This window comes from Phyllobates terribilis, unplaced genomic scaffold (genome assembly GCF_046119375.1).
Source record: "Phyllobates terribilis strain yellow unplaced genomic scaffold, ASM4611937v1 Scaffold_4__5_contigs__length_816908805, whole genome shotgun sequence".
Taxonomy (NCBI): domain Eukaryota; kingdom Metazoa; phylum Chordata; class Amphibia; order Anura; family Dendrobatidae; genus Phyllobates; species Phyllobates terribilis.
The window spans coordinates 682,347,747-682,375,591 of record NW_027362764.1 but is presented as its reverse complement, the minus strand read 5'-3'; the positions used below and the strand labels follow the sequence as shown (position 1 = coordinate 682,375,591).

General features: G+C 42.9%; 2 non-coding genes and 8 pseudogenes across 2 annotated transcripts; all 10 read left to right on the top strand.

The window, feature by feature from the left end:
• Positions 1–863: 863 nt before the first annotated feature.
• LOC141267170 (5S ribosomal RNA) lies at positions 864–983 on the top strand. Its single transcript, XR_012321183.1, has one exon. It is a non-coding gene; the product is annotated as a 5S ribosomal RNA (ribosomal RNA).
• Positions 984–1,923: 940 nt separating this feature from the next.
• LOC141268644 (5S ribosomal RNA) lies at positions 1,924–2,042 on the top strand (annotated as a pseudogene).
• A 621-nt stretch (positions 2,043–2,663) lies between these two features.
• On the top strand, positions 2,664–2,783 carry LOC141269279 (5S ribosomal RNA; annotated as a pseudogene).
• A 938-nt stretch (positions 2,784–3,721) lies between these two features.
• LOC141267075 (5S ribosomal RNA) lies at positions 3,722–3,840 on the top strand. Its single transcript, XR_012321091.1, has one exon. It is a non-coding gene; the product is annotated as a 5S ribosomal RNA (ribosomal RNA).
• A 621-nt stretch (positions 3,841–4,461) lies between these two features.
• On the top strand, positions 4,462–4,581 carry LOC141267711 (5S ribosomal RNA; annotated as a pseudogene).
• Positions 4,582–12,251: 7,670 nt separating this feature from the next.
• Positions 12,252–12,371, top strand: LOC141269631 (5S ribosomal RNA; annotated as a pseudogene).
• A 922-nt stretch (positions 12,372–13,293) lies between these two features.
• LOC141268915 (5S ribosomal RNA) lies at positions 13,294–13,412 on the top strand (annotated as a pseudogene).
• Positions 13,413–14,033: 621 nt separating this feature from the next.
• LOC141268779 (5S ribosomal RNA) lies at positions 14,034–14,153 on the top strand (annotated as a pseudogene).
• Positions 14,154–16,175: 2,022 nt separating this feature from the next.
• Positions 16,176–16,295, top strand: LOC141267986 (5S ribosomal RNA; annotated as a pseudogene).
• A 7,638-nt stretch (positions 16,296–23,933) lies between these two features.
• LOC141268358 (5S ribosomal RNA) lies at positions 23,934–24,053 on the top strand (annotated as a pseudogene).
• Positions 24,054–27,845: the final 3,792 nt, after the last annotated feature.

Sequence of the window (27,845 nt, the reverse complement as noted above, 5' to 3'; positions counted from 1 at the left end):
TAAAAAATTGGGTCCCAAGTTCGTAGGGCCCTTTAAGGTACTTCAGATAGTTAACCAATCTGCTGTTAGGCTGGAGGTTCATACGTCCTGGAGGATTAATCCGGTGTTTCATGTTTCTCTGTTGAAAAAAGCTGATGTGTCGGATGGTGACGCCTCTGCCACTGTTCCTCCGGTGGTGGAGGACGGGGAATATGAAATTTCCCGCATCCTAAATTCTAGACGGTATAGAGGGAGTTTGCAGTATCTCGTCGCTTGGAAGGGTTTCGGACCTGAGGATAACTCATGGGTGAGAGCGGATTATGTTTCTGCCCCCAGACTTGTCCGAGCGTTTCACAGGAGGTTTCCTGGTAAGCCTGGGCCTAGGGGATCCGGAGGATCCTCTTAGAAGAGGGGGTACTGTTACAACTCTCCTGTTAGGTTTTTTTTAGTTTGCTGGTCACATGACCATTTTGCCTATTTAATCCGGCTCCGCCCACCTGGCTTTGCTGGACTTCATTTGTATTTACTACTGTTGAGCTAGCTTGTTGCTCTGTTGCCGTTCTCTGTTAGTTTTGCTAGGTCTTCTGACCCCTATGCCTTTTTGTTGTATGTTTGTCTTTGACTGCTACTATTTCTGCTAGGAGGTGTCCAACTTTTCCCAGTCCCTAGATCTTGTAGGGATCCCTCCCTCACATCTATAGGTCTGCGTTCAGACTAGCCGAGGACTTTAGCGGGTCTGATCGCAGGATCAGGTTCCCCGTTACATCGTAGGGATCTAGCTTAGTTCTATTGTAGGGATAGATCTCCTTTCTTTCCTTAGTTTCTGTAGCAGATCATAACAAAGCGATCCTGACAAAGGCTGGCCGGGCGATGGATCGAGCAGCGTCTACTGGCCATACCACCTTGGATGCGCCTGATCTCGTCTGATCTCAGAAGCAAAGCAGGGCTGGGCTCGAACAGTACTTGGATGGGATACCTCCTGGGAACACCGGGTGCTGTAGACCATTTTGATGACGTTTTGCCCTACTGCCCAGCTCGGCTAGCATGGAACGGCGCCTTGCCGGACACCGACCTTAAGTAACTTAGATGATGGAAGCCCCAAGGTCTCTGAGCCAGTTGGCAGCTAAGTACGCTACCCCGCCGCCCTTCACGCAGGCCTGACACCGAGCTCCTTGCCACGGCTAGGAGTGCTTATTGACTCCGCAGCTCGCCGTGTGGAAATGATGGCGTTAAAAGCACCCGGGGCCGTAAAGGGGCCAGGCTTTCAGCAGGTGCCCAGGGAAGGTTTTGGATGCCGGCCATCTAGCGAGGTCCAGCAGAAGTAACATGTTTCTCTGCAAAGAAGCTTGTGTAACCAAGCCAGACGGCTGACAAAGAGCTAACCTCAGTGCAAGGAAGGCAAGGAAGGTGCGGAAGGAATTGGGGAGGGGGGGTGATTCCTGCTAGGGCCCTGAAATCATAAAACAGGCAGGAGAGTCTGATGCATGGTGACGGAGAGGTTGTAGGGGCATAAAGTGGTTTTGTCACGTGCGAGCACGTGTGCATGCTGGCTTGTGTGTGAGAGTGCGCTTCCTAGGTGTGGTGCGCTGCAGACAGTCAAAGGGATTGTTCCCTTTCATTAAAAGTTAATCCCCGGCTGCAGGCTATTAGAAAGCAACTAACCGCTCTCTACTCACCCTACCCGGGTCTACCGGTGAGTCTCGCCTCTGCTCCCGGCCTGTGGCATTGGCTGCGAAGCTGACGTTCCGTCGACAGCGCTGCAGCCGATCAGTGAGTTCAGCGGCTCTGAGTGGGGCCTTCTGTCTACAAGACCTTTTAAGGAAGCCAGCAAAAAAATTGAAGAGAAGGGAAAGCACAAAAGGACCTGGTCTTGCTGAGAACTGGAAAGGGCAGCCGGCAGCCAGCATTCAAAGTAGAAAAGCAGCAAGTGAGAGGCTTGTCTCTGCCTATGGCCACACCACCCTGAACACGCCCGATCTTGTCTCATCTCAGAAGCTAAGCAGATTTGGGCCTGGTTAGTACTTGGATGGGAGACCACCTGGGAATACCAGGTGCTGTAGGCTTTTGCTTTTTCCTTCTTTCCACCAGCAGGGGGCACTCTCTTCTATGCCTTTTTTCCATTCCCTTTCACAAGTGCACACATTCATTCTCTTTTCTTTTTTTCATTTGCTTTCTCTCTTGCGCTATTTCATCTCTGCAAAATACCAGCATCCTTCTGATCACCGTGGGCCTCCAGCATTGTTGCTTATTTACTTTTAATACTAGGCTCCTTTTCACCAGGACCAGCGTCTCCCGGGTGGCTGGAGGCAACAACCGGTAACCCCAAGCAGAAGACCTTTGCAGGCAACATGACCCTCCCCCCTGAAGAGCAGCTCAAAGTCACTGGCAACCATCTCACCCTCTTCCTTCATTCACCCCTGGACGTCTCGCTCCGCCCCCAAGTTACGGGTCCAGCTTGCTCTTTCTGTCACATTACCGAAATGAAGGGTCTAGCCTGCAGGAGAACCTGCGCCGAGCCATTTTTGAAGACACCTGATGCGGCGGGTGAATCACTGCTAAACAAAACACACCTGTAGGGATGGCACAGCCTTTGCATGGACCCTTCGGAGTCCGCCCCGTCACGGCCAGATTGCTCGCCACCAAGCGATCCTGAGAAAGGCTGGCCGGGCGATGGATCGAGCAGCGTCTACTGGCCATACCACCTTGGATGTGCCTGATCTCGTCTGATCTCAGAAGCAAAGCAGGGCTAGGCTCGAACAGTACTTGGATGTGATACCTCCTGGGAACACCGGGTGCTGTAGACCATTTTGATGACGTTTTGCCCTACTGCCCGGCTCGGCTAGCATGGAACGGCGCCTTGCCGGACACCGACCTTAAGTAACTTAGATGATGGAAGCCCCAAGGCCTCTGAGCCAGTTGGCAGCTAAGTACGCTACCCCGCCGCCTTCACGCAGGCCTGACACCGAGCTCCTTGCCACGGCTAGGAGTGCTTATTGACTCCGCAGCTCGCCGTGTGGAAATGATGGTGTTAAAAGCACCCGGGGCCGTGAAGGGGCCAGGCTTTCAGCAGGTGCCCAGGGAAGGTTTTGGATGCCGGCCGCCTAGCGAGGGCCAGCAGAAGTAACATGGTTCTCTGCAAAGAAGCTTGTGTAACCAAGCCAGACGGCTGACAAAAAGCTAACCTCAGTGCAAGGAAGGCAAGGAAGGTGCGGAAGGAATTGGGGAGGGGGGGGGTGATTCCTGCTAGGGCCCTGAAATCATAAAACAGGCAGGAGAGTCTGACGCATGGTGACGGAGAGGTTGTAGGGGCAGATAGGGGGTGTTGTCACGTGCGAGCACGTGTGCATGCTGGCTTGTGTGTGAGAGTGCGCTTCCTAGGTGTTGCGCGCTGCAGTCAAAGGGATTGTTCCCTTTCATTAAAAGTTAATCCCCGGCTGCAGCCTATTAGAATGCAACTAACCGCGCTCTACTCACCCTAACCAGGTCTATCGGTGAGTCTCGCCTCTGCTCCCGGCCTGTGGCATTGGCCGTGAAGCTGACGTTCCGTCGACAGCGCTGCAGCCGATCAGTGAGCTCAGCGGCTCTGAGTGGGGCGTTGAGTCTACAAGACCTTTTAAGGAAGCCAGCTAAAAAATTGAAGAAAAGGGAAAGCACAAAAGGACCTGGTCTTGCTGAGCACTGGAAAGGGCAGCCGGCAGCCAGACTTCAAAGTAGAAAAGCAGCAAGTGAGAATCTTATCTCTGCCTACGGCCACACCACCCTGAACACGCTCGATCTTGTCTGATCTTGGAAGCTAAGCAGGGTTGGGCCTGGTTAGTACTTGGATGGGAGACTGCCTGGGAATACCAGGTGCTATAGGCTTTTGCTTTTTCCTTCCTTCCACCAGCAGGGGGCACTCTCTTCTATGCCTTTTTTCCATTCTCTTTCACAAGTGCACACATTCATTCTCTTTTCTTTTTTTCATTTGATTTCTCTCTTGCGCTATTTCATCTCTGCAAAATACCAACATCCTTCTGATCACCGTGGGCCTCCAGCATTGTTGCTTCTTTACTTTTAATCCTAGGCTCCTTTTCACCAGGATCAGCGTTTCCCGCGTGGCTTGAGGCAAACACCGGTATCCCCAAGCAGAAGACCTTTGCAGGCAACACGACCCTCCCCCCTGAAGAGCAGCTCAAAGTCACTGGCAACCATCTCACCCTCTTCCTTCATTTACCCCTGGACGTCTCGCTCCGCCCCCAAGTTACGGGTCCAGCTTGCACTTTCTGTCACATTACCGCGATGAAGGGTTTAGCCTGCAGGAGACCCTGCGCCGAGACATTTTTGAAGACACCTGATGCGGCGGGTGAATCACTGCTAAACAAACCACACCTGTAGGGACGGCACAGACTTTGCATGGACCCTTCGGAGCCCGCCCCGTCACGGCCAGATTGCTCGCCACCAAGCGATCCTGAGAAAGGCTGGCCGGGCGATGGATCGAGCAGCGTCTACTGGCCATACCACCTTGGATATGCCCGATCTCGTCTGATCTCAGAAGCAAAGCAGGGCTGGGCTTGGACAGTACTTGAATGGGAGACCTCCTGGGAACACCAGGTGCTGTAGACCATTTTGATGACGTTTTGCCCTACTGCCCAGCTTGGCTAGCATGGAACGGCGCCTTGCCGGACACTGACCTTAAGTAACTTAGATGATGGAAGCCCCAAGGCCTCTGAGCCAGTTGGCAGCTAAGTACGCTATCCCGCCGCCTTCACGCAGGCCTGACACCGACGTCTTGCCACGGCTAGGAGTGCTTATTGACTCCGCAGCTCGTCGTGTGGAAATGATGGCGTTAAAAGCACCCGGGGCCGTGAAGGGGCCAGGCTTTCAGCAGGTGCCCAGGGAAGGTTTTGGATGCCGGCCGCCTAGCGAGGGCCAGCAGAAGTAACATGTTTCTCTGCAAAGAAGCTTGTGTAACCAAGCCAGACGGCTGACAAAGAGCTAACCTCAGTGCAAGGAAGGCAAGGAAGGTGCGGAAGGAATTGGGGAGGGGGGGGTGATTCCTGCTAGGGCCCTGAAATCATAAAACAGGCAGGAGTGTCTGACGCATGGTGACGGAGAGGTTGTAGGGGCAGATAGGGGGTGTTGTCACGTGCGAGCACGTGTGCATGCTGGCTTGTGCGTGAGAGTGCGCTTCCTAGGTGTGGCGCGCTGCAGACAGTCAAAGGGATTGTTCCCTTTCATTAAAAGTTAATCCCCGGCTGCAGCCTATTAGAAAGCAACTAACCGCGCTCTTCTCATCCTACCCGGTTCTACCGGTGAGTCTCGACTCTGCTCCCGGCCTGTGGCATTGGCCGTGAAGCTGACGTTCCGTCGACAGCGCTGCAGCCGATCAGTGAGCTCAGCGGCTCTGAGTGGGGCGTTGTGTCTACAAGACCTTTTAAGGAAGCCAGCAAAAAAATTGAAGAGAAGGGCAAGCACAAAAGGACCTGGTCTTGCTGAGCACTGGAAAGGGCAGCCGGCAGCCAGACGTCAAAGTAGAAAAGCAGCAAGTGAGAGGCTTGTCTCTGCCTATGGCTACACCACCCTGAACACGCCCAATCTCATCTGATCTCGGAAGCTAAGCAGGGTTGGGCCTGGTTGGTACTTGAATGGGAGTCTGTAAAATAATACTCTTTTCCTGTATTACTTTTTTCTACTGAGAACTTCTCAAAGTATCAATATCACGATATTCTTATAAAAAAATGTATCTATTTATTCTTGGATTGTCCATTAAAAAGAATCAGATTGCAGCAGGTACATACAATAATTAGTTATAAAGTAATTGTCCATTTGTCCATAATTAGCTTAATTGTTTAATTGTTGAGATTCACCCATCTTTCCTTGGATCCTGGCTGGTAAATCATGTCTTTGTCCAGCATGTGTCCAGGCCTACATGTCATCTGCTTCTCAGCATGAATATTCTGTGTCTTGTGGGGTGGGCAGAGCAAGAGAGCCCCCCTTTTCTGTACCATGGGCTTTTATAGCCAGTCGTATGGACACCTGTTCTACATATGGTAGTGAACCAAAAATACACACATAAATAGCGCATGTCAACTAGACACGATGGCTGAGGCATAGAACTCAGAAAAATGATTATCGATTAACATTCCAAATGAATTTCCATAATTAACCATTTAACATTTCCCGCTTTTTTGAGAATAAAAGGACTTTAACTGAAATTTCTCAAAAGAAGATACATTCATCAATCATTTTTTCTTTCCTTCTTCCTTTGCAATATCATTAAATTTCCATAATAATAATAATAGTAATAATAGTATCAATATCGGATTATTGTTATATAATGATGTGAATTCATGTTATGGTAAGCCGTGACTAATATTAATTTAATATGTATAATTATACTTCCCTATATCTAAATTGAAGCAATCGCTGGTTCAATCGTCATCATCTGATGTCATCGGGTCGTCGTCTCGTCTTCTTCTTGGTTCTTTTAAAACACAGTCTTTAGATGAAAACTCTTTTGAAATAAATTACAGCATGTAGATATTGTACAGTCCATAATTGTGTTCATTACTGTTCAGTCCATAAACTGTACTCTTTATTAGAAAGATCATGTGTGTCAGTTGATAAGAAAACAAAGTCCATGGATGAAATGTAGCTTTAATATCTGTGCAGTGTCACCTGGACTTACGTTGGATCGTCTTTGGAATCTTCCGTGTGTCCGCACTGGTCTCGTGTCACTTTTGGAACAGATGTGACGTCTTTGGTCAGTAAAGCAAGGGTTAACTTGACACTTTCCTGCTTTATATAGCACCATAATCAGTACTCAGTCCTTTATATACAACACACATATGCCAGGTATTACCTGTTCACCAGCTTTCATTGAAGCGTTGCAGGTGATAAGAAACCACTGGAACGTGATGAAACTTGAACACAACACAGTACATATAGGATCATCGTCCTCTGCCGTCCTGGTGATCAGTGGTGTGAATTGTATTGTATGTAATGGACACAGTCTATTATAACACTCAGCATTCACACCTGTTACCTTCTGAGACGTCCGGATATCAGTTGCTTCTTCTTGTAACTTTTGAGAATCTCTTTGATTTATAAAAATTAAAAGTCTCTATTAAGATAGAATTCATAATTGCGATGTCTTGATTGAAGTCTTCATTCCCTAATCTGATACCAAATCTGGCAGTTTTTCCTAACCTATAATATCACAGCGTACCATAGCAATCAGTAATATCCATCTAATTATTATCAAAATATTAAAATAAATTATGTTTGGAATAATAAACAATAATAGATAATAATTCATTATCAATCAAGTTCTCCATATGATAGAACATTTTTATGTCATAGGTGTAATTACCTTTTCCAACCCATAGGTGTCAGTGTATTTTGAAAAAACAAGTTTTTATATCTTTATTAAACCAATAATATCAAAGAATGCATACTCCTGAACCAAAATGAATAAATATATGAATGTATGAATGAATGAATGAATGAATAAATGAATGAATGAATTGTTGTGTTTACTCAGAAAATGTAAACATTTTTTTCCTTAGCAATATATATTTAATGAAGCAATACTCTTGTATTAGACATTACTTTATTAAATATTAATGTGTTTTCTCAATTGAGATATTGAACTCAAATAAAATCAAATGAGAATTAAAAAATGAAAAAATAGGAAAATAAGAAGTATAAAGTAAGAATAAAATTTTAAAAATGAAAAATAAAATTAAGAGTAAAAATAAGAATAAAAATAAAAATAAGGCCTTTAAATTTTAATGACAAATGCAGAGTAATTATATTCTCCATAAAAAATACCCTTATATCTCCATTATCTGGATGATTTCATATTTGTCATAACCTTGTACCACCAAAAATTATTAAATTATGCAACTTTGCATGTAATACCCTTCTTAATTATACCATAGTACCTTATTATTATTTCTTCTTTATTAAAATGTGTGGAAAATAAGTATTGATCAAAAGTGATTATGTAATCAGGATCAAAAACACATTTTCCCCCTTAATACCAAAAATATTATTTTATAAAATTTATGTATATATCAGAACCAAATTAAAAATAATTATTCTTCTAGAAATATTGTGCATAAATTTCATATCGATGAGTAGCATAGATTTGACTAAAGAGAGGTGTGTACGTATTTAGGTAACCATTAAAAATAATATTATAGTTATTCAAGAATATTATCATGTGGAAAATTATTCTAAATATAAATTTGCTTTGTAAACCATTTTGATGTGTGGTTGCCCTTATCCACTATTAGTTAAATCAAGAAATAATAATTATTAAAGAAATATAGAAATATATATATGTAGATAATACCTAATTATGTATTATAATTTACTCAGAATTAAATATATTTTTGTACCTTCACATAAAGAAACATTTTTTTTTTTCAAACATACAAACATACGAGGCCTCTGTCACATCAATCACACTTAGCAGCTGCTGATTTACTCATCTGTCACCTTCACTCTGACATTCACAGATCTGTTCAACTCAAACATTCCACATATGAAGTTTTAAATATATATATATATATATTTAACCCAAAATTGTTGTATCCCAATTTATTAATGCTCATTGCCATATCAATTGAATATCTTTATATTTCTTTGAATATTCCCCAAGTACATATTATATAATATGAGAGTAAGTCACTGGAATTTCAGACACTTGAAAAAACTCTTGTCTTAGATTCTTTTTTCACTGGCTGCCCGGTCTTAAGTTACATCAGTTGAAAATAGAATGAATGGGATCCTATACTATTAGCTCAAAGTTCAAAGGCCGCAGCTGTCACACGTCATGCTGTAAAGCTACTTTAATTTGCACGAACACTTCATGCACAGAAAATATTAGCAACACAAAAGAATTAATAAGTATTACATATATATTATAGTTCAACTAGATATATTGTTATTATTTTAAAATGTTATACACAAAAAAAATTCAATTTTTTCACTTCCTGTGTGAATAAAGAAATAAATCCATTTTAGAGTTATTTGATCAAATCCTGCTTTGGAATGAAAACTCTAAGGAAATATAAGAAAATAAAATTAAATATCAAATTCATACAGAAACAGAATTATTTAAATATCTTATACATATATTGTTTGGTTCTAATGTAATTCAAAATATTGCTACTTAAATTTATATATATGAAGTTCTAATTTATTAATTAATATATATATATATATTTTATAAACGTATATATAAATACAATTACACGCAATCTCTACTTAGACAAGTGTATATATATATATATATATATATATATATATATATATATATATATGAACTATTAGAAACTATGTAACTACAATTTTACTGTATAAGATTATAAATAAATATTGAGACATTGTATTACATTTTGATACAACATTATAATTGCAGTTTTTCCTTAGCCACTCCCTAAACCAAATCTTCTGTCTCTCTCAAATATCCCCATTAACGCCCTATTTAGTAAAGACATTTTTCTATCCTTCAAAACCTCAGAGAACTGCCTGTTCTTCTGTCCACATTCCATGACGTCACTGTGAGTTGGTCGTCTCACCTGTCTCTGTCCATCAGTTTCAGCCATTTTCCTTTTTAGAGAATCACAGTTCTGACTGAGAATTAACTCATTCTGTGGAGAGATGAATCTTTGCACTGGCTGATATGGCTTATAACATATATGAAATCTTCTGCGTATTTGATAGAGTTCACTCTGGGGATGACTCAGTCTAGGAGAGTTTGATATTGGCTTTTGGTAAGATTTTACCTTTCCTGGTTTTATAAATTTAGCTTGATTTATTTTCTTTTCACGATTCCCATGTTTTCTAACAAAATCCAGCATCTGCGCACATTCAAATAATGAATTTTTTTGTGATGCCATAACTTGGGAAACTGAATTTAGGAATTTGAATTTTTGTACAAAAGTTGTTATCATATGTTGTACTTTTCCATTTTTGATGAGAGCTTTGTACAACCGTTCAAATATGGACATGAATGTATATGTACATTCCTTCCTACCAATCCTTAGTTTCTGCAGATCTTCTATGTTGGGAAAATCCTTTGTGACACAATAAATCAAATATCTTAATCTGTCCGAATCATTTTCCCATCCATTAGGAGAGTCATTTTCACAGGGCATTAAATGTAAACGTCTGGACAATGTCACAGGAATCCATATTTTAAATAATTGATTCCTCTCCTCATTGGATAAATCAAACTTATCAGAGAAGCTCTCAAATGTCTCTGAATTTCTACAGGCATGGATTTTGACATCATATTTTGGCATGATTTTGTATAATTTCAGCAAATTTTTCCTCATTTTAATTTGGAGTTGAGCCTGGGTAATTCCAGAATTCTCTGATATTTTTAGTGGCTCTTGTACGTCCGTTCCTCCTACGTCACTCACGTCTCCTCCCACATCACCTAGTATGTCGGTTTCTCGTATGTCAGTCATGTCTCCTCCCATGTCAGGTTTCTGTATGTCCGTCTCTTGGTCAGACCCAAGGTCACCTTCAGTTACAGACACGTGTCTTACTTCTTGTTCATTTTCCACATTACAGTCAGAATCAGTATCACCGTCTGACACTTCTACACTATTTTCCTGCTTAGAAATCTCTAACACAAGACTATGAAAAAAATCTACCAAATGTAGAATATTTCTCAATTTCTGTTTTTCTCTATTTACCAATTTAGAAGTTAACTGTAAATTCTGCAATTCACATTCTTTGTATAAACTGAGCCACAAAACTTCTATGTCATCTCCTACATTGCCTTTGAAATTAATATTACTTTGTTTAGCAAAAGAAGAAATTATATCCATATTTTGCTTACCTTAAGATTCCTTGGCTTCTCTTTATCAGCACGTCCTGTCTTCAGTTTGTCTGATTCTTTTACTGTGTGATTCTGTTCCTTGTTAGTACCTCTGCTTCCTGTCTTTCCTCAGTCTGTAGGTCCTTTCTGCTTCTCGTGACAAACTAGTGAATTTACTGACACGTGAACAACAGCTGTTCAGCTCGTCAGGACTCCCCCCTTGTTCACGGAAGAAATTCACTTACTTAATTTAAAAAACAAAAAAACAGGACTGGCTGGCTCACCATTGTAAAATAATACTCTTCCTGTATTATTTTTTTCTACTGAGGACTACTCAAAGTATCAATATCACGATATTCTTATAAAAAAATGTATCTATTTATTCTTGGATTGTCCATTAAAAAGAATCAGATTGCAGCAGGTACATACAATAATTAGTTATAAAGTAATTGTCCATTTGTCCATAATTAGCTTAATTGTTGAGATTCACCCATCTTTCCTTGGATCCTGGCTGGTAAATCATGTCTTTGTCCAGCATGTGTCCAGGCCTACATGTCATCTGCTTCTCAGCATGAAGATTCTGTGTCTTGTGGGGTGGGCAGAGCAAGAGAGCCCCCCCTTTCTGTACCATGGGCTTTTATAGCCAGTCGTATGGACACCTGTTCTACATATGGTAGTGAACCAAAAATACACACACAAATAGCACATGTCAACTAGACACGATGGCTGAGGCATAGAACTCAGAAAAATGATTATCGATTAACATTCCAAATTAATTTCCATAATTAACCATTTAACAGAGACCGCCTGGGAATGCCAGGTGCTGTAGGCTTTTGCTTTTTCCTTCCTTCCACCAGCAGGGGGCACTCTCTTCTATGCCTTTTTTCCATTCCCTTTCACAAGTGCACACATTCATTCTCTTTTCTTTCTTTCATTTTCTTTCTCTCTTGCGCTATTTCATCTCTGCAAAATACCAGCATCCTTCTGATCACCGTGGGCCTCCAGCATTGCTGCTTATTTACTTTTAAAGCTAGGCTCCTTTTCACCAGGACCAGCGTCTCCCGGGTGGCTGGAGGCAACCACCGGTAACCCCAAGCAGAAGACCTTTGCAGGCAACACGACCCTCCCCCCTGTAGAGCAGCTCAAAGTCACTGGCAACCATCTCACCCTCTTCCTTCATTCACCCCTGGACGTCTCGCTCTGCCCCCAAGTTACGGGTCCAGCTTGCTCTTTCTGTCACATTACCGCGATGAAGGGTTTAACCTGCAGGAGACCCTGCGCCGAGTCATTTTTGAAGACACCTGATGCGGCGGGTGAATCACTGCTAAACAAACCACACCTGTAGGGACGGCACAGCCTTTGCATGGACCCTTCGGAGCCCGCCCCGTCACGGCCAGATTGCTCGCCACCAAGCGATCCTGAGAAAGGCTGGCCGGGCGATGGATCGAGCAGCGTCCACTGGCCATATCACCTTGGATATGCCCAATTTCGTCTGATCTTGGAAGCAAAGCAGGGCTGGGCTCGAACAGTACTTGAATGGGAGACCTCCTGGGAACACCGGGTGCTGTAGACAATTTTGATGATGTTTTGCCCTACTGCCCAGCTCGGCTAGCATGGAACTCCGCCTTGCCGGACACCGACCTTAAGTAACTTAGATGATGGAAGCCCCAAGGTCTCTGAGCCAGTTGGCAGCTAAGTACGCTACCACGCAGGCCTGACACCGAGCTCTTTGCCACGGCTAGGAGTGCCTATTGACTCCGCAGCTCGCCGTGTGGAAATGATGGCGTTAAAAGCACCCGGGGCCGTGAAGGGGCCAGGCTTACAGCAGGTGCCCAGGGAAGGTTTTGGATGCCGGCCGCCTAGCGAGGGCCAGCAGAAGTAACATGTTTCTCTGCAAAGAAGCTTGTGTAACCAAGCCAGACGGCTGACAAAGAGCTAACCTCAGTGCAAGGAAGGCAAGGAAGGAATTGGGGAGGGGGGGGGTGATTCCTGCTAGGGCCCTGAAATCATAAAACAGGCAGGAGAGTCTGACGCATGGTGACGGAGAGGTTGTAGGGGCAGATAGGGGGTGTTGTCACGTGCGAGCACGTGTGCATGCTGGCTTGTGTGTGAGAGTGCGCTTCCTAGGTGTGGCGCGCTGCAGACAGTCAAAGGGATTGTTCCCTTTCATTAAAAGTTAATCCCCGGCTGCAGGCTATTAGACAGCAACTAACCGCGCTCTACTCACCCTACACGGGTCTACCGGTGAGTCTCGCCTCTGCTCCCGGCCTGTGCCATTGGCCGTGAAGCCGACGTTCCGTCGACAGCGCTGCAGCCGATCAGTGAGCTCAGCGGCTCTGAGTGGGGTCTTCTGTCTACAAGAACTTTTAAGGAAGCCAGCAAAAAAATTGAAGAGAAGGGAAAGCAAAAAAGGACCTGGTCTTGCTGAGCACTGGAAAGGGCAGCCGGCAGCCAGACTTCAAAGTAGAAAAGCAGCAAGTGAGAGGCTCATCTTCGCCTACGGCCGCACCACCCTAAACATGCCCAATCTCGTCTGATCTCAGAAGCTAAGCAGGCTTGGGCCTGGTTAGTACTTGGATGAGAGACCACCTGGGAATACCAGGTGCTGTAGGCTTTTGCTTTTTCCTTCCTTCCACCAGCAGGGGGCACTCTCTTCTATGCCTTTTTTCCATTCCCTTTCACAAGTGCACACATTCATTCTCTTTTCTTTTTTTCATTTGCTTTCTCTCTTGCGCTATTTTATCTCTGCAAAATACCAACATCCTTCTGATCACCGTGGGCCTCCAGCATTGTTGCTTCTTTACTTTTAATACTAGGCTCCTTTTCACCAGGACCAGCATCTCCTGTGTGGCTGGAGGCAACAAACGGTAACCCCAAGCAGAAGACCTTTGCAGGCAACACGACCCTTCCCCCTGAAGAGCAGCTCAAAGTCACTGGCAACCATCTCACCCTCTTCCTTCATTCACCCCTGGACGTCTCGCTCCGTCCCCAAGTTACGGGTCCAGCTTGCTCTTTCTGTCACATTACCGCGATGAAGGGTTTAGCCTGCAGGAGACCCTGCGCCAAGCCATTTTTGAAGACACATGATGCGGCGGGTGAATCACTGCTAAACAAACCACACCTGTAGGGATGGCACAGCCTTTGCATGGACCCTTCGGAGACCGCCCCGTCATGGCCAGATTGCTCGCCACCAAGCGATCTTGAGAAAGGCTGGCCTTGCAATGGATCAAGCAGCGTCTACTGGCCATGCCAGCTTGGATACGCCCGATCTCGTCTGATCTTGGAAGCAAAGCATGGCTGGGCTCAGACAGTACTTGGATGGGAGACCTCCTGGGAACACTGGGTGCTGTAGACCATTTTGATGACGTTTTGCCCTACTGCCCAGCTCGACTAGCATGGAACGGCGCCTTGCCGGACACCGACCTTAAGTAATTTAGATGATGGAAGCCCCAATCCCTCTGAGCCAGTTGGCAGCTAAGTACGCTACCACGCAGGCCTGACACCGAGCTCCTTGCCACGGCTAGGAGTGCTTATTGACTCCGCAGCTCGCCGTGTGGAAATGATGGCGTTAAAAGCACCCGGGGCCGTGAAGGGGCCAGGCTTTCAGCAGGTGCCCAGGGAAGGTTTTGGATGCCGGCCGCCTAGAGAGGGCCAGCAGAAGTAACATGTTTCTCTGCAAAGAAGCTTGTGTAACCAAGCCAGACGGCTGACAAAGAGCTAACCTCAGGGCAAGGAAGGTGCGGAAGGAATTGGGGAGGGGGGGGTGATTTCTGCTAGGGCCCTGAAATCATAAAACAGGCAGGAGAGTCTGACGCATGGTGACGGAGAGGTTGTAGGGGCAGATAGGGGGTGATTTCTCGTGCGAGCACGTGTGCATGCTGGCTTGTGTGTGAGAGTGCGCTTCCTAGGTGTGGCGCGCTGCAGACAGTCAAAGGGATTGTTCCCTTTCATTAAAAGTTAATCACCGGTTGCAGGCTATTAGAAAACAACTAACCGCACTCTACTCACCCTACCCGGGTCTACCGGTGAGTCTCGCCTCTGCTCCCGGCCTGTGGCATTGGCCGTGAAGCTGACGTTCCGTCGACAATGCTGCAGCCGATCAGTGAGCTCAGCGGCTCTGAGTGGGGCGTTGTGTCTACAAGACCTTTTAAGGAAGCCAGCAAGAAAATTGAAGAGAAGGGAAAGCACAAAAGGACCTGGTCTTGCTGAGCACTGGAAAGGGCAGCCGGCAGCCAGACGTCAAAGTAGAAAAGCAGCAAGTGAGAGGCTAGTCTCTGCCTACGGCCACACCACCCTGAACACGCCCAATCTCGTCTGATCTCGAAAGCTAAGCAGGCTTAGCTTCCGAGATCTGGCGTGTTCAGGATTGTGTGGCCGTAGACAGAGACAAGCAACTCACTTGCTGCTTTTCTATTTTGACGTCTGGCTGCCGGCTGCCCTTTCCAGTGCTCAGCAAGACCAGGTCCTTTTGTGCTTTCCCTTCTCTTCAATTTTTTTACTGGCTTCCTTAAAAGGTCTTGTAGACAGAAGGCCCCACTCAGAGCCGCTGAGCTCACTGATCGGCTGCAGCGCTGTCGACGGAACGTCAGCTTCACGGCCAATGCCACAGGCCGGGAGCAGAGGCGAGACTCACCGGTAGACCCGGGTAGGTTGAGTAGAGCGCGGTTAGTTGCTTTCTAATAGCCTGCAGCCACGGATTAACTTTTAATGAAAGGGAACAATCCCTTTGACTGTCTGCAGCGCGCCACACCTAGGAAGCGCACTCTCACACAGAGGCCAGCATGCACACGTGCTCGCACGTGACAACACCCACTATCTGCCTCTACAACCTCTCCGTCACCATGCGTCAGACTCTCCTGCCTGTTTTATGATTTCAGGGCCCTAGTAGGAATCACCCCCTCCCTCCCCAATTCCTTCCGCACCTTCCGCACCTTCCTTGCCTTCCTTGCACTGAGGTTAGATCTTTGTCAGCCGTCTGGCTTGGTCACACAAGCTTCTTTGCAGAGAAACATGTTACTTCTGCTGGCCCTCGCTAGGCGGCAGGCATCCAAAGCCTTCCCTGGGCACCTGCTGAAAGCCTGGCCCCTTCACGGCCCCGGGTGCTTTTAACGCCATCATTTCCACACGGCGAGCTGCGGAGTCAATAATTTTGCAGAGATGAAATAGCGCAAGAGAGAAAGCAAATGAAAAAAAGAGACCCTGCGCCGAGCCATTTTTGAAGACACCTGATGCGGCCGGTGAATCACTCCTAAACAAACCACACCTGTAGGGACGGCACAGACTTTGCATGGACCCTTCGGAGCCCGCCCTGTCACGGCCAGATTGCTCACTATCAAGCGATCCTGAGAAAGGCTGGCCGGGCGATGAATCGAGCAGCGTCTACTGGTCATACCACCTTGGATACGCCTGATCTCGTCTGATCTCGGAAGCAAAACAGGGCTGGGCTCAGACAGTACTTGGATGGGAGACCTCCTGGGAACACCAGGTGCTGTAGACCATTTTGATGACGTTTTGCCCTACTGCCCAGCTCGGCTAGCATGGAACGGCGCCTTGCCGGACACCAACCTTAAGTAACCTAGATGATGGAAGCCCCAAGGCCTCTGAGCCAGTTGGCAGCTAAGTACGCTACCCCGCCGCCTTCACGCAGGCCTGACACTGAGCTCCTTGTCACGGCTAGGAGTGCTTATTGACTCCGCAGCTCGCCGTGGGGAAATGATGGCGTTAAAAGCACCCGGGGCCGTGAAGGGGCCAGGCTTTCAGCAGGTGCCCAGGGAAGGTTTTGGATGCCGGCCGCCTAGCGAGGGCCAGCAGAAGTAACATGTATCTCTGCAAAGAAGCTTGTGTAACGAAGCCAGACGGCTGCCAAAGAGCTAACCTCAGTGCAAGGAAGGCAAGGAAGGTGCGGAAGGAATTGGGGAGGGGAGGGGTGGTGATTCCTGATAGGGCCCTGAAATCATAAAACAGGCAGGAGAGTCTGATGCATGGTGACGGAGAGGTTGTAGGGGCAGATAGGGGGTTTTGTCACGTGCGAGCACGTGTGCATGCTGGCTTGTTTGTGAGAGTGCGCTTCCTAGGTGTGGCTCGCTGCAGACAGTCAAAGGGATTGTTCCCTTTCATTAAAAGTTAATCCCCGGCTGCAGCCTATTAGAAAGCAACTAACCGCGCTCTACTCACCCTACCCGGGTCTACCGGTGAGTCTCGCCTCTGCTCCCGGCCTGTGGCATTGGCCGTGAAGCTGACGTTCCGTCGACAGCGCTGCAGCCGATCAGTGAGCTCAGCGGCTCTGAGTGGGGCGTTGTGTCTACAAGACCTTTTAAGGAAGCCAGCAAGAAAATTGAAGAGAAGGGAAAGCACAAAAGGACCTGGTCTTGCTGAGCACTGGAAAGGGCAGCCGACAGCCAGACGTCAAAGTAGAAAAGCAGCAAGTGAGAGGCTAGTTTCTGCCTATGGCCACACCACCCTGAACACGCCCGATCTCATCTGATCTCAGAAGCTAAGCAGGGTTGGGCCTGGTTAGTACTTGGATGGGAGACTGTAAAATAATACTCTTCCTGTATTATTTTTTTCTACTGAGGACTTCTCAAAGTATCAATATCATGATATTCTTATAAAAAAATGTATCTATTTATTCTTGGATTGTCCATTAAAAAGAATCAGATTGCAGCAGGTACATACAATAATTAGTTATAAAGTAATTGTCAATTTGTCCATAATTAGCTTAATTGTTGAGATTCACCCATCTTTCCTTGGATCCTGGCTGGTAAATCATGTCTTTGTCCAGCATGTGTCCAGGCCTTAATGTCATCTACTTCTCAGCATGAAGATTCTGTGTCTTGTGGGATGGGCAGAGCAAGAGAGCCCCCCCTTTCTGTACCATGGGCTTTTATAGCCAGTCGTATGGCACATCTGTTCTACATATGGTAGTGAACCAAAAATACACACACAACTAGCGCATGTCAACTAGACACGATGGCTGAGGCATAGAACTCAGAAAAATGATTATCGATTAACATTCCAAATGAATTTCCATAATTAACCATTTAACATTTCCCCCTTTTTTGAGAATAAAAGGACTTTAACTGAAATTTCTCAAAAGAAGATACATTCATCAATCATTTTTTCTTTCCTTCTTCCTTGGCAATATCATTAAATTTCCATAATAATAAAAATAGTAATAATAGTATCAATATCGGTTTATTGTTTTATAATGATGTGAATTCATGTTATGGTAAGCCGCGACTAATATTCATTTAATATGTATAATTATACTTCCCTATATCTAAATTGAAGCAATCGCGGGTTCAATCGTCATCATCTGATGTCATCGGGTCGTCGTCTCGTCTTCTTCTTGGTTCTTTTATAACACAGTCTTTAGATGAAAACTCCTTTGAAATAAATTACAGCATGTAGATATTGTACAGTCCATAATTGTGTTCATTATTGTTCAGTCCATAAACTGTACTCTTTATTAGAAAGATCATGTGTGTCAGTTGATAAGAAAACAAAGTCCATGGATGAAATGTAGCTTTAATATCTGTGCAGTGTCACCTGGACTTACGTTGGATCGTCTTTGGAATCTTCCGTGTGTCCGCACTGGTCTCGTGTCACTTGTGGAACAGATGTGACGTCTTTGGTCAGTAAAGCAAGGGTTAACTTGACACTTTCCTGCTTTATATAGCACCATAACCAGTACTCAGTCCTTTATATACATGACACATATGCCAGGTATTACCTGTTCACCAGCTTTCATTGAAGCGTTGCAGGTGATAAGAAACCACTGGAACGTGATGAAACTTGAACACAACACAGTACATATAGGATCATCGTCCTCTGCCGTCTTGGTGATCAGTGGTGTGAATTGTATTTGTATGTAATGGACACAGTCTATTATAACACTCAGCATTCACACCTGTTACCTTCTGAGACGTCCGGATATCAGTTGCTTCTTCTTGTAACTTTTGAGAATCTCTTTGATTTATAAAAATTAAAAGTCTTTATTAAGATAGAATTCATAATTGCGATGTCTTGATTGAAGTCTTCATTCCCTAATCTGATACCAAATCTGGCAGTTTTTCCTAACCTATAATATCACAGCGTACCATAGCAATCAGTAATATCCATCTAATTATTATCAAAATATTAAAATAAATTATGTTTGGAATAATAAACAATAATAGATAATAATTCATTATCAATCAAGTTCTCCATATGATAGAACATTTTTATGTCATAGGTGTAATTACCTTTTCCAACCCATAGGTGTCAGTGTATTTTGAAAAAACAAGTTTTTATATCTTTATTAAACCAATAATATCAAAGAATGTATACTCCTGAACCAAAATGAATAAATATATGAATGTAGGAATGAATGAATGAATGAATAAATGAATGAATGAATTGTTGTGTTTACTCAGAAAATGTTAACATTTTTTTCCTTAGCAATATATATTTAATGAAGCAATACTCTTGTATTAGACATTACTTTATTAAATATTAATGTGTTTTCTCAATTGAGATATTGAACTCAAATAAAATCAAATGAGAATTAAAAAATGAAAAAATAGAAAAATAAGAAGTATAAAGTAAGAATAAAATTTTAAAAATGAAAAATAAAATTAAGAGTAAAAATAAGAATAAAAATAAAAATAAGGCCTTTAAATTTTAATGACAAATGCAGAGTAATTATATTCTCCATAAAAAATACCCTTATATCTCCATTATCTGGATGATTTCATATTTGTCATAACCTTGTACCACCAAAAAATATTAAATTATGCAACTTTGCATGTAATACCCTTCTTAATTATACCATAGTACCTTATTATTATTTCTTCTTTATTAAAATGTGTGGAAAATAAGTATTGATCAAAAGTGATTATGTAATCAGGATCAAAAACACATTTCCCCCTTAATACCAAAAATATTATTTTATAAAATTCATGTATATATCAGAACCAAATTAAAAATAATTATTCTTCTAGAAATATTGTGCATAAATTTCATATCGATGAGTAGCATAGATTTAACTAAAGAGAGGTGTGTACCTATTTAGGTAACCATTAAAAATAATATTATAGTTATTCAAGAATATTATCATGTGGAAAATTATTCTAAATATAAATTTGTTTTGTAAACCATTTTGATGTGTGGTTGCCCTTATCCACTATTAGTTAAATCAAGAAATAATAATTATTAAAGAAATATAGAAATATATATATGTAGATAATACCTAATTATGTATTATAATTTCCTCAGAATTAAATATATTTTTGTACCTTCACATAAAGAAACATTTTTTTTTTCAAACATACAAACATACGAGGCCTCTGTCACATCAATCACACTTAGCAGCTGCTGATTTACTCATCTGTCACCTTCACTCTGACATTCACAGATCTGTTCAACTCAAACATTCCACACATGAAGTTTTAGATATATATATATTTAACCCAAAATTGTTGTATCCCAATTTATTAATGCGCATTGCCATATCAATTGAATATCTTTATATTTCTTTGAATATTCTCCAAGTACATATTATATAATATGAGAGTAAGTCACTGGAATTTCAGACACTTGAAAAAACTCTTGTCTTAGATTCTTTTTTCACTGGCTGCCCAGTCTTAAGTTACATCAGTTGAAAATAGAATGAATGGGATCCTATACTATTAGCTCAAAGTTCAAAGGCCGCAGCTCTCACACGTCATGCTGTAAAGCTACTTTAATTTGCACGAACACTTCATACACAGAAAATATTAGCAACACAAAAGAATTAATAAGTATTACATATATATTATAGTTCAACTAGATATATTGTTATTATTTTAAAATGTTATACACATAAAATCATGCAATTTTTTCACTTCCTGTGTGAATAAAGAAATAAATCCATTTTAGAGTTCTTTGATCAAATCCTGCTTTGGAATGAAAACTCTAAGGAAATATAAGAAAATAAAATTAAATATCAAATTCATACAGAAACAGAATTATTTAAATATCTTATACATATATTGGTTGGTTCTAATGTAATTCAAAATATTGCTACTTAAATTTATATATATGAAGTTCTAATTTATTAATTAATATATATATATATTTTATAAACGTATATATAAATACAATTATACGCAATCTCTACTTAGACAAGTGTATATATATATATATATATATATGTATATGAACTATTAGAAACTATGTAACTACAATTTACTGTATAAGATTATAAATAAATATTGAGACATTGTATTACATTTTGATACAACATTATAATTACAGTTTTTCCTTAGCCACTCCCTAAACCAAATCTTCTGTCTCTCTCAAATATCTCCAGGAACGCCCTATTTAGGAAAGACATTTTTCTATCCTTCAAAACCTCAGAGAACTGCCTGTTCTTCTGACCACATTCCATGACGTCACTGTGAGTTGGTCGTCTCACCTGTCTCTGTCCATCTGTTTCAGCCATTTCCCTTTTTAGAGAATCAAAGTTCTGACTGAGAATTAACTCATTCTGTGGAGAGATGGATCTTTGCACTGGCTGATATGGCTTATAACATATATGAAATCTTCTGCGTATTTGATAGAGTTCACTATGGGGATGACTCAGTCTAGGAGAGTTTGATATTGGTTTTTGGTAAGATTTTACCTTTCCTGGTTTTATAAATTTAGCTTGATTTATTTTCTTTTCACGATTCTCATGTTTTCTAACAGAATCCAGCATCTGCGCACATTCAAATAATGAATTTTTTGTGATGCCATAACTTGGGAAACTGAATTTAGGAATTTGAATTTTTGTACAAAAGTTGTTATCATATGTTGTACTTTTCCATTTTTGATGAGAGCTTTGTACAACCGTTCAAATATGGACATGAATGTATATGTACATTCCTTCCTACCAATCCTTAGTTTCTGCAGATCTTCTATGTTGGGAAAATCCTTTGTGACACAATAAATCAAATATCTTAATCTGTCCGAATCATTTTCCCATCCATTAGGAGAGTCATTTTCACAGGGCATTAAATGTAAACGTCTGGACAATGTCACAGGAATCCATATTTTAAATAATTGATTCCTCTCCTCAATGGATAAATCAAACTTATCAGAGAATTTATCAAATGTCTCTGAATTTCTACAGGCATGGATTTTGACATCATATTTTGGCATGATTTTGTATAATTTCAGCAAATTTTTCCTCATTTTAATTTGGAGTTGAGCCTGGGTAATTCCAGAATTCTCTGATATTTTTAGTGGCTCTTGTACGTCCGTTCCTCCTACGTCACTCACGTCTCCTCCCACATCACCTAGTATGTCGGTTTCTCGTATGTCAGTCATGTCTCCTCCCATGTCAGGTTTCTGTATGTCCGTCTCTTGGTCAGACCCAAGGTCACCTTCAGTTACAGACACGTGTCTTACTTCTTGTTCATTTTCCACATTACAGTCAGAATCAGTATCACCGTCTGACACTTCTACACTATTTTCCTGCTTAGAAATCTCTAACACAAGACTATGAAAAAAATCTACCAAATGTAGAATATTTCTCAATTTCTGTTTGTCTCTATTTACCAATTTAGAAGTTAACTGTAAATTCTGCAATTCACATTCTTTGTATAAACTGAGCCACAAAACTTCTATGTCATCTCGTACATTAACTTTGAAATTAATATTACTTTGTTTAGCAAAAGAAGAAATTATATCCATATTTTGCTTACCTTAAGATTCCTTGGCTTTTCTTTATCAGCATGTCCTGTCTTCAGTTCGTCTGATTCTTTTCCTGTGTGATTCTGTTCCTTGTTAGTACCTCTGCTTCCTGTCTTTCCTCAGTCTGTAGGTCCTTTCTGCTTCTCGTGACAAACTAGTGAATTTACTGACAAGTGAACAACAGCTGTTCAGCTCGTCAGGACTCCCCCTTGTTCACGGAAGAAATTCACTTACTTAATTTAAAAAACAAAAAAACAGGACTGGCTGGCTCACCATTGTAAAATAATACTCTTCCTGTATTATTTTTTTCTACTGAGGACTTCTCAAAGTATCAATATCACGATATTCTTATAAAAAAATGTATCTATTTATTCTTGGATTGTCCATTAAAAAGAATCAGATTGCAGCAGGTACATACAATAATTAGTTATAAAGTAATTGTCCATTTGTACATAATTACCTTAATTGTTGAGATTCACCCATCTTTCCTTGGATCCTGGCTGGTAAATCATGTCTTTGTCCAGCATGTGTCCAGGCCTACATGTCATCTGCTTCTCAGCATGAAGATTCTGTGTCTTGTGGGGTGGGCAGAGCAAGAGAGCCCCCCCTTTCTGTACCATGGGCTTTTATAGCCAGTCGTATGGACACCTGTTCTGCATATGGTAGTGAACCAAAAATACACACACAAATAGCGCATGTCAACTAGACACGATGGCTGAGGCATAGAACTCAGAAAAATGATTATCGATTAACATTCCAAATGCATTTCCATAACTAACCATTTAACAGAGACCGCCTGGGAATGTCAGGTGCTGTAGGCTTTTGCTTTTTCCTTCCTTCCACCAGCAGGGGGCACTCTCTTCTATGCCTTTTTTCCATTCCCTTTCACAAGTGCACACATTCATTCTCTTTTCTTTTTTTCATTTGCTTTCTCTCTTGCGCTATTTCATCTCTGCAAAATACCAGCATCCTTGTGATCACCGTGGGCCTCCAGCATTGTTGCTTATTTACTTTAAATACTAGGCTCCTTTTCACCAGGACCAGCGTCTCCCGGGTGGCTGGAGGCAACAACTGGTAACCCCAAGCAGAAGACTTTTTCAGGCAACAGGACCCTCCCCCTGAAGAGCAGCTCAAAGTCACTGGCATCCATCTCACCCTCTTCCTTCATTCACCCCTGGACGTCTCGCTCCGCCCCCAAGTTACGGGTCCAGCTTGCTCTTTCTGTCACATTACCGCGATGAAGGGTTTAGCCTGCAGGAGACCCTGCGCCCAGATATTTTTGAAGACACCTGATGCGGCGGGTGAATCACTGCTAAACAAACCACACCTGTAGGGACGGCACAGCCTTTGCATGGACCCTTCGGAGCCTGCCCCGTCACGGCCAGATTGCTCGCCACCAAGCGATCCTGAGAAAGGCTGGCCGGGCTATGGATCAAGAAGCGTCTACTGGCCATACCACCTTGGATAAGCCCGATCTCTTCTGATCTCGGAAGCAAAGCAGGGCTGGGCTTGGACAGTACTTGGATGAGAGACCTCCTGGGAACACCGGGTGCTGTAGACCATTTTGATGATGTTTTGCCCTACTGCCCAGCTCGGCTAGCATGGAACGGAGCCTTGCCGGACACCGACCTTAAGTAACTTAGATGATGGAAGCCCCAAGGCCTCTGAGCCAGTTGGCAGCTAAGTACACTACCCCGCCACCTTAACGCAGGCCTGACACCGAGCTCCTTGCCACGGCTAGGAGTGCTTATTGACTCCGCAGCTCGCCGTGTGGAAATGATGGCGTTAAAGGCACCTGTTGCCGTAAAGGGGCCAGGCTTTCAGCAGGTGCCCAGGGAAGGTTTTGTATGCCGGCCGCCTAGCGAGGGCCAGCAGAAGTAACATGTATCTCTGCAAAGAAGCTTGTGTAACCAAGCCAGACGGCTGCCAAAGAGCTAACCTCAGTGCAAGGAAGGCAAGGAAGGTGTGGAAGGAATTGGGGAGGGGGGGGTTGATTCCTGCTAGGGCCCTGAAATCATAAAACAGGCAGGAGAGTCTGATGCATGGTGACGGAGAGGTTGTAGGGGCAGATAGGGGGTGTTGTCATGTGCGAGCACGTGTGCATGCTGGCTTGTGTGTGAGAGTGCACTTCCTAGGTGTGGCGCGCTGCAGACAGTCAAAGGGATTGTTCCCTTTCATTAAAAGTTAATCCCCGGCTGCAGGCTATTAGAAAGCAACTAACCGCGCCCTGCTCACCCTACCCGGGTCTACCGGTGAGTCTCGCCTCTGCTCCCGGCCTGTGGTATTGGCCGTGAAGCTGACGTTCCGTCGACATCGCAGCAGCCGATCAGTGAGCTCAGCGGCTCTGAGTGGGGCGTTGTGTCTAGAGATGAGCGTTGTTCTACTCGAACTGTTCGCCAATCTCAAATTCGAGCTGTTTTGGGCGGTGTTCGAGCCGTTCGGCGAACACGAACAATTTGAGAAAAATTCGGCTGTTCGAGGTTATGTTCGATAACTGTTCATGCACCAAAATCATAACTGGATTTTTTCTCAGTAATGATGAAAATGAATGTTAATACGCAGTTTGAGTGTACAGCGGGGTGGGGGGAGGGGCAGGGGATGGATCTCTGCAGTAACAAAGAAGATCTCCATTTTTTTTTCTCTTTCCCGCATTTGCAGTGGGGAGGTGAAATCTGTCAGCCTATCAGCAGCGCACACACGGAGCGAAGTGCTTTTTTTCACACAAGCAAGGGCATGTGTCATTGGCAGTGTATGTCACATGTCCTTGCCCTATAAGACCAAGCCATTTTCCCCGTCGCCACCATTTTCTCACTGCTGCAGCTGCGTGTTAGACGGCACCGCTGTTGCTGTGTGCCCTATACCTTGTTAATTTCAAGCCAATTTTCGCACAAATCTACAGATAGCTTGGGAGTAGGGAATAGTTGTGATTGCAGTCCTTTTAAGGACTAGGTTACAGCATTTCCTACGACTTTTATCAGGCAGGTCTGTGCTCTTAAATAGATAGATTGTGGGAGTAAAGACTAATTGTAATTGGAGTCCTTTTCAGGACTAGGTTACATCAGTTCCTATCATTTTTAGCCAGGCAGGTCTGTGCCAGTGCTGTGCAAGTTTTTTTCATAGCATTTGGCAGAATCTAGCAAAGCTAATCCTTTTTGGCCTATTGCAGAGTGTGTTAGTCAGTGGAGTAGCCTATCTGTGTTGCAAGATATACCACCTGTGTATAGAATACCAATTTTTTTACTGCACCTAGTGAAGTAAAATCTTTTGGGCATAGCATCATTCTATTAGTCCATCTATACTGACCTCCATCAGGTTGCAAATTGAATATAATATTTTTCTGCATCTAGCTCTGAAAAAATGTTTGGCCTTCTAGCAGTGTGTGGGACTTGTTCTATTAGTCCATCTATACTGACCTCCATCAGGTTGCAAACTGAATATATTTTTTTCTGCATCTACCTCTGAAAAAATATTGGGCTTCTAGCTGTGTGTGGGACTTGTTTTATTAATCCATCTATACAGACCTCCATCAGGTTGCAAATTGAATATAATATTTTTCTGCATCTAGCTCTGAAAAAATGTTTGGCCTTCTAGCAGTGTGTGGGACTTGTTCTATTAGTCCATCTATACTGACCTCCATCAGGTTGCAAACTGAATATAATTTTTTTCTGCATCTACCTCTGAAAAAATATTTGGGCTTCTAGCTGTGTGTGGGACTTGTTCTATTAGTCCATCTATACTGACCTCCATAAGGTTGCAAACTGAATATAATTTTTTTCTGCATCTACCTCTGAAAAAATATTTGGCCTTCTAGCTGTGTGTGGGACTTGTTCTATTAGTCCATCTATACTGACCTCCATCAGGTTGCAAATTGAATATAATATTTTTCTGCATCTAGCTCTGAAAAAATGTTTGGCCTTCTAGCAGTGTGTGGGACTTGTTCTATTAGTCCATCTATACTGACCTCCATCAGGTTGCAAACTGAATATAATTTTTTTCTGCATCTACCTCTGAAAAAATATTTGGGCTTCTAGCTGTGTGTGGGACTTGTTCTATTAGTCCATCTATACTGACCTCCATAAGGTTGCAAACTGAATATAATTTTTTTCTGCATCTACCTCTGAAAAAATATTTGGCCTTCTAGCTGTGTGTGGGACTTGTTCTATTAGTCCATCTATACTGACCTCCATCAGGTTGCAAATTGAATATAATTTTTTTCTGCATCTAGCTCTGAAAAAATGTTTGGCCTTCTAGCCGTGTGTGGGACTTGTTCTATTAGTCCATCTATACTGACCTCCATCAGGTTGCAAACTGAATATATTTTTTTCTGCATCTACCTCTGAAAAAATATTGGGCTTCTAGCTGTGTGTGGGACTTGTTCTATTAATCCATCTATACAGACCTCCATCAGGTTGCAAACTGAATATATTTTTTTCTGCATCTACCTCTGAAAAAATATTGGGCTTCTAGCTGTGTGTGGGACTTGTTCTATTAATCCATCTATACAGACCTCCATCAGGTTGCAAACTGAATATATTTTTTTCTGCATCTACCTCTGAAAAAATATTGGGCTTCTAGCTGTGTGTGGGACTTGTTCTATTAATCCATCTATACAGACCTCCATCAGGTTGCAAACTGAATATAATTTTTTTCTGCATCTACCTCTGAAAAAATATTTGGGCTTCTAGCTGTGTGTGGGACTTGTTCTATTAATCCATCTATACTGACCTCCATAAGGTTGCAAACTGAATATAATTTTTTTCTGCATCTAGCACTGAAAAAATATTTGGCCTTCTAGCAGTGTGTGGGACTTGTTCTATTAGTCATCTATACTGACCTCCATCAGGTTGCAAATTCAAAATAATTTTTTGTCTGCATCTACCTCTGAAAAAATATTTGGCCTTCTAGCAGTGTGTGGGACTTGTTCTATTAGTCCATCTATACTGACCTCCATCAGGTTGCAAACTGAATATAATTTTTTTCTGCATCTAACTCTGAAAAAATATTTGGCCTTCTAGCAGTGTGTGGGTCTCATTGTATTAGGCCATCTATACCAAGCTCCACCAGCTTTTCAATTAATAATAATTTTTCGCTGCATCTAGCCCTGAAAATAATTTTTCTTCCCAATAGTGGTAGCAATAGAAATATGGGGCGTGCTCCTGGCTTACAAAAATATACGCTTCATAACAAAAAACACCAGCTTAGCGCACTGCATTAATAAGATGGCATCATCGTCTCTCCCAATGCTAGGCCTACTACCCAGGCTAGCATTCCTGTGCCTAAAACACAATGTATGGGTCCGCGCTAGCCACTATGCTGAGGGGTCTAAAGCTGCTGCTAACGCTTTATAACAATT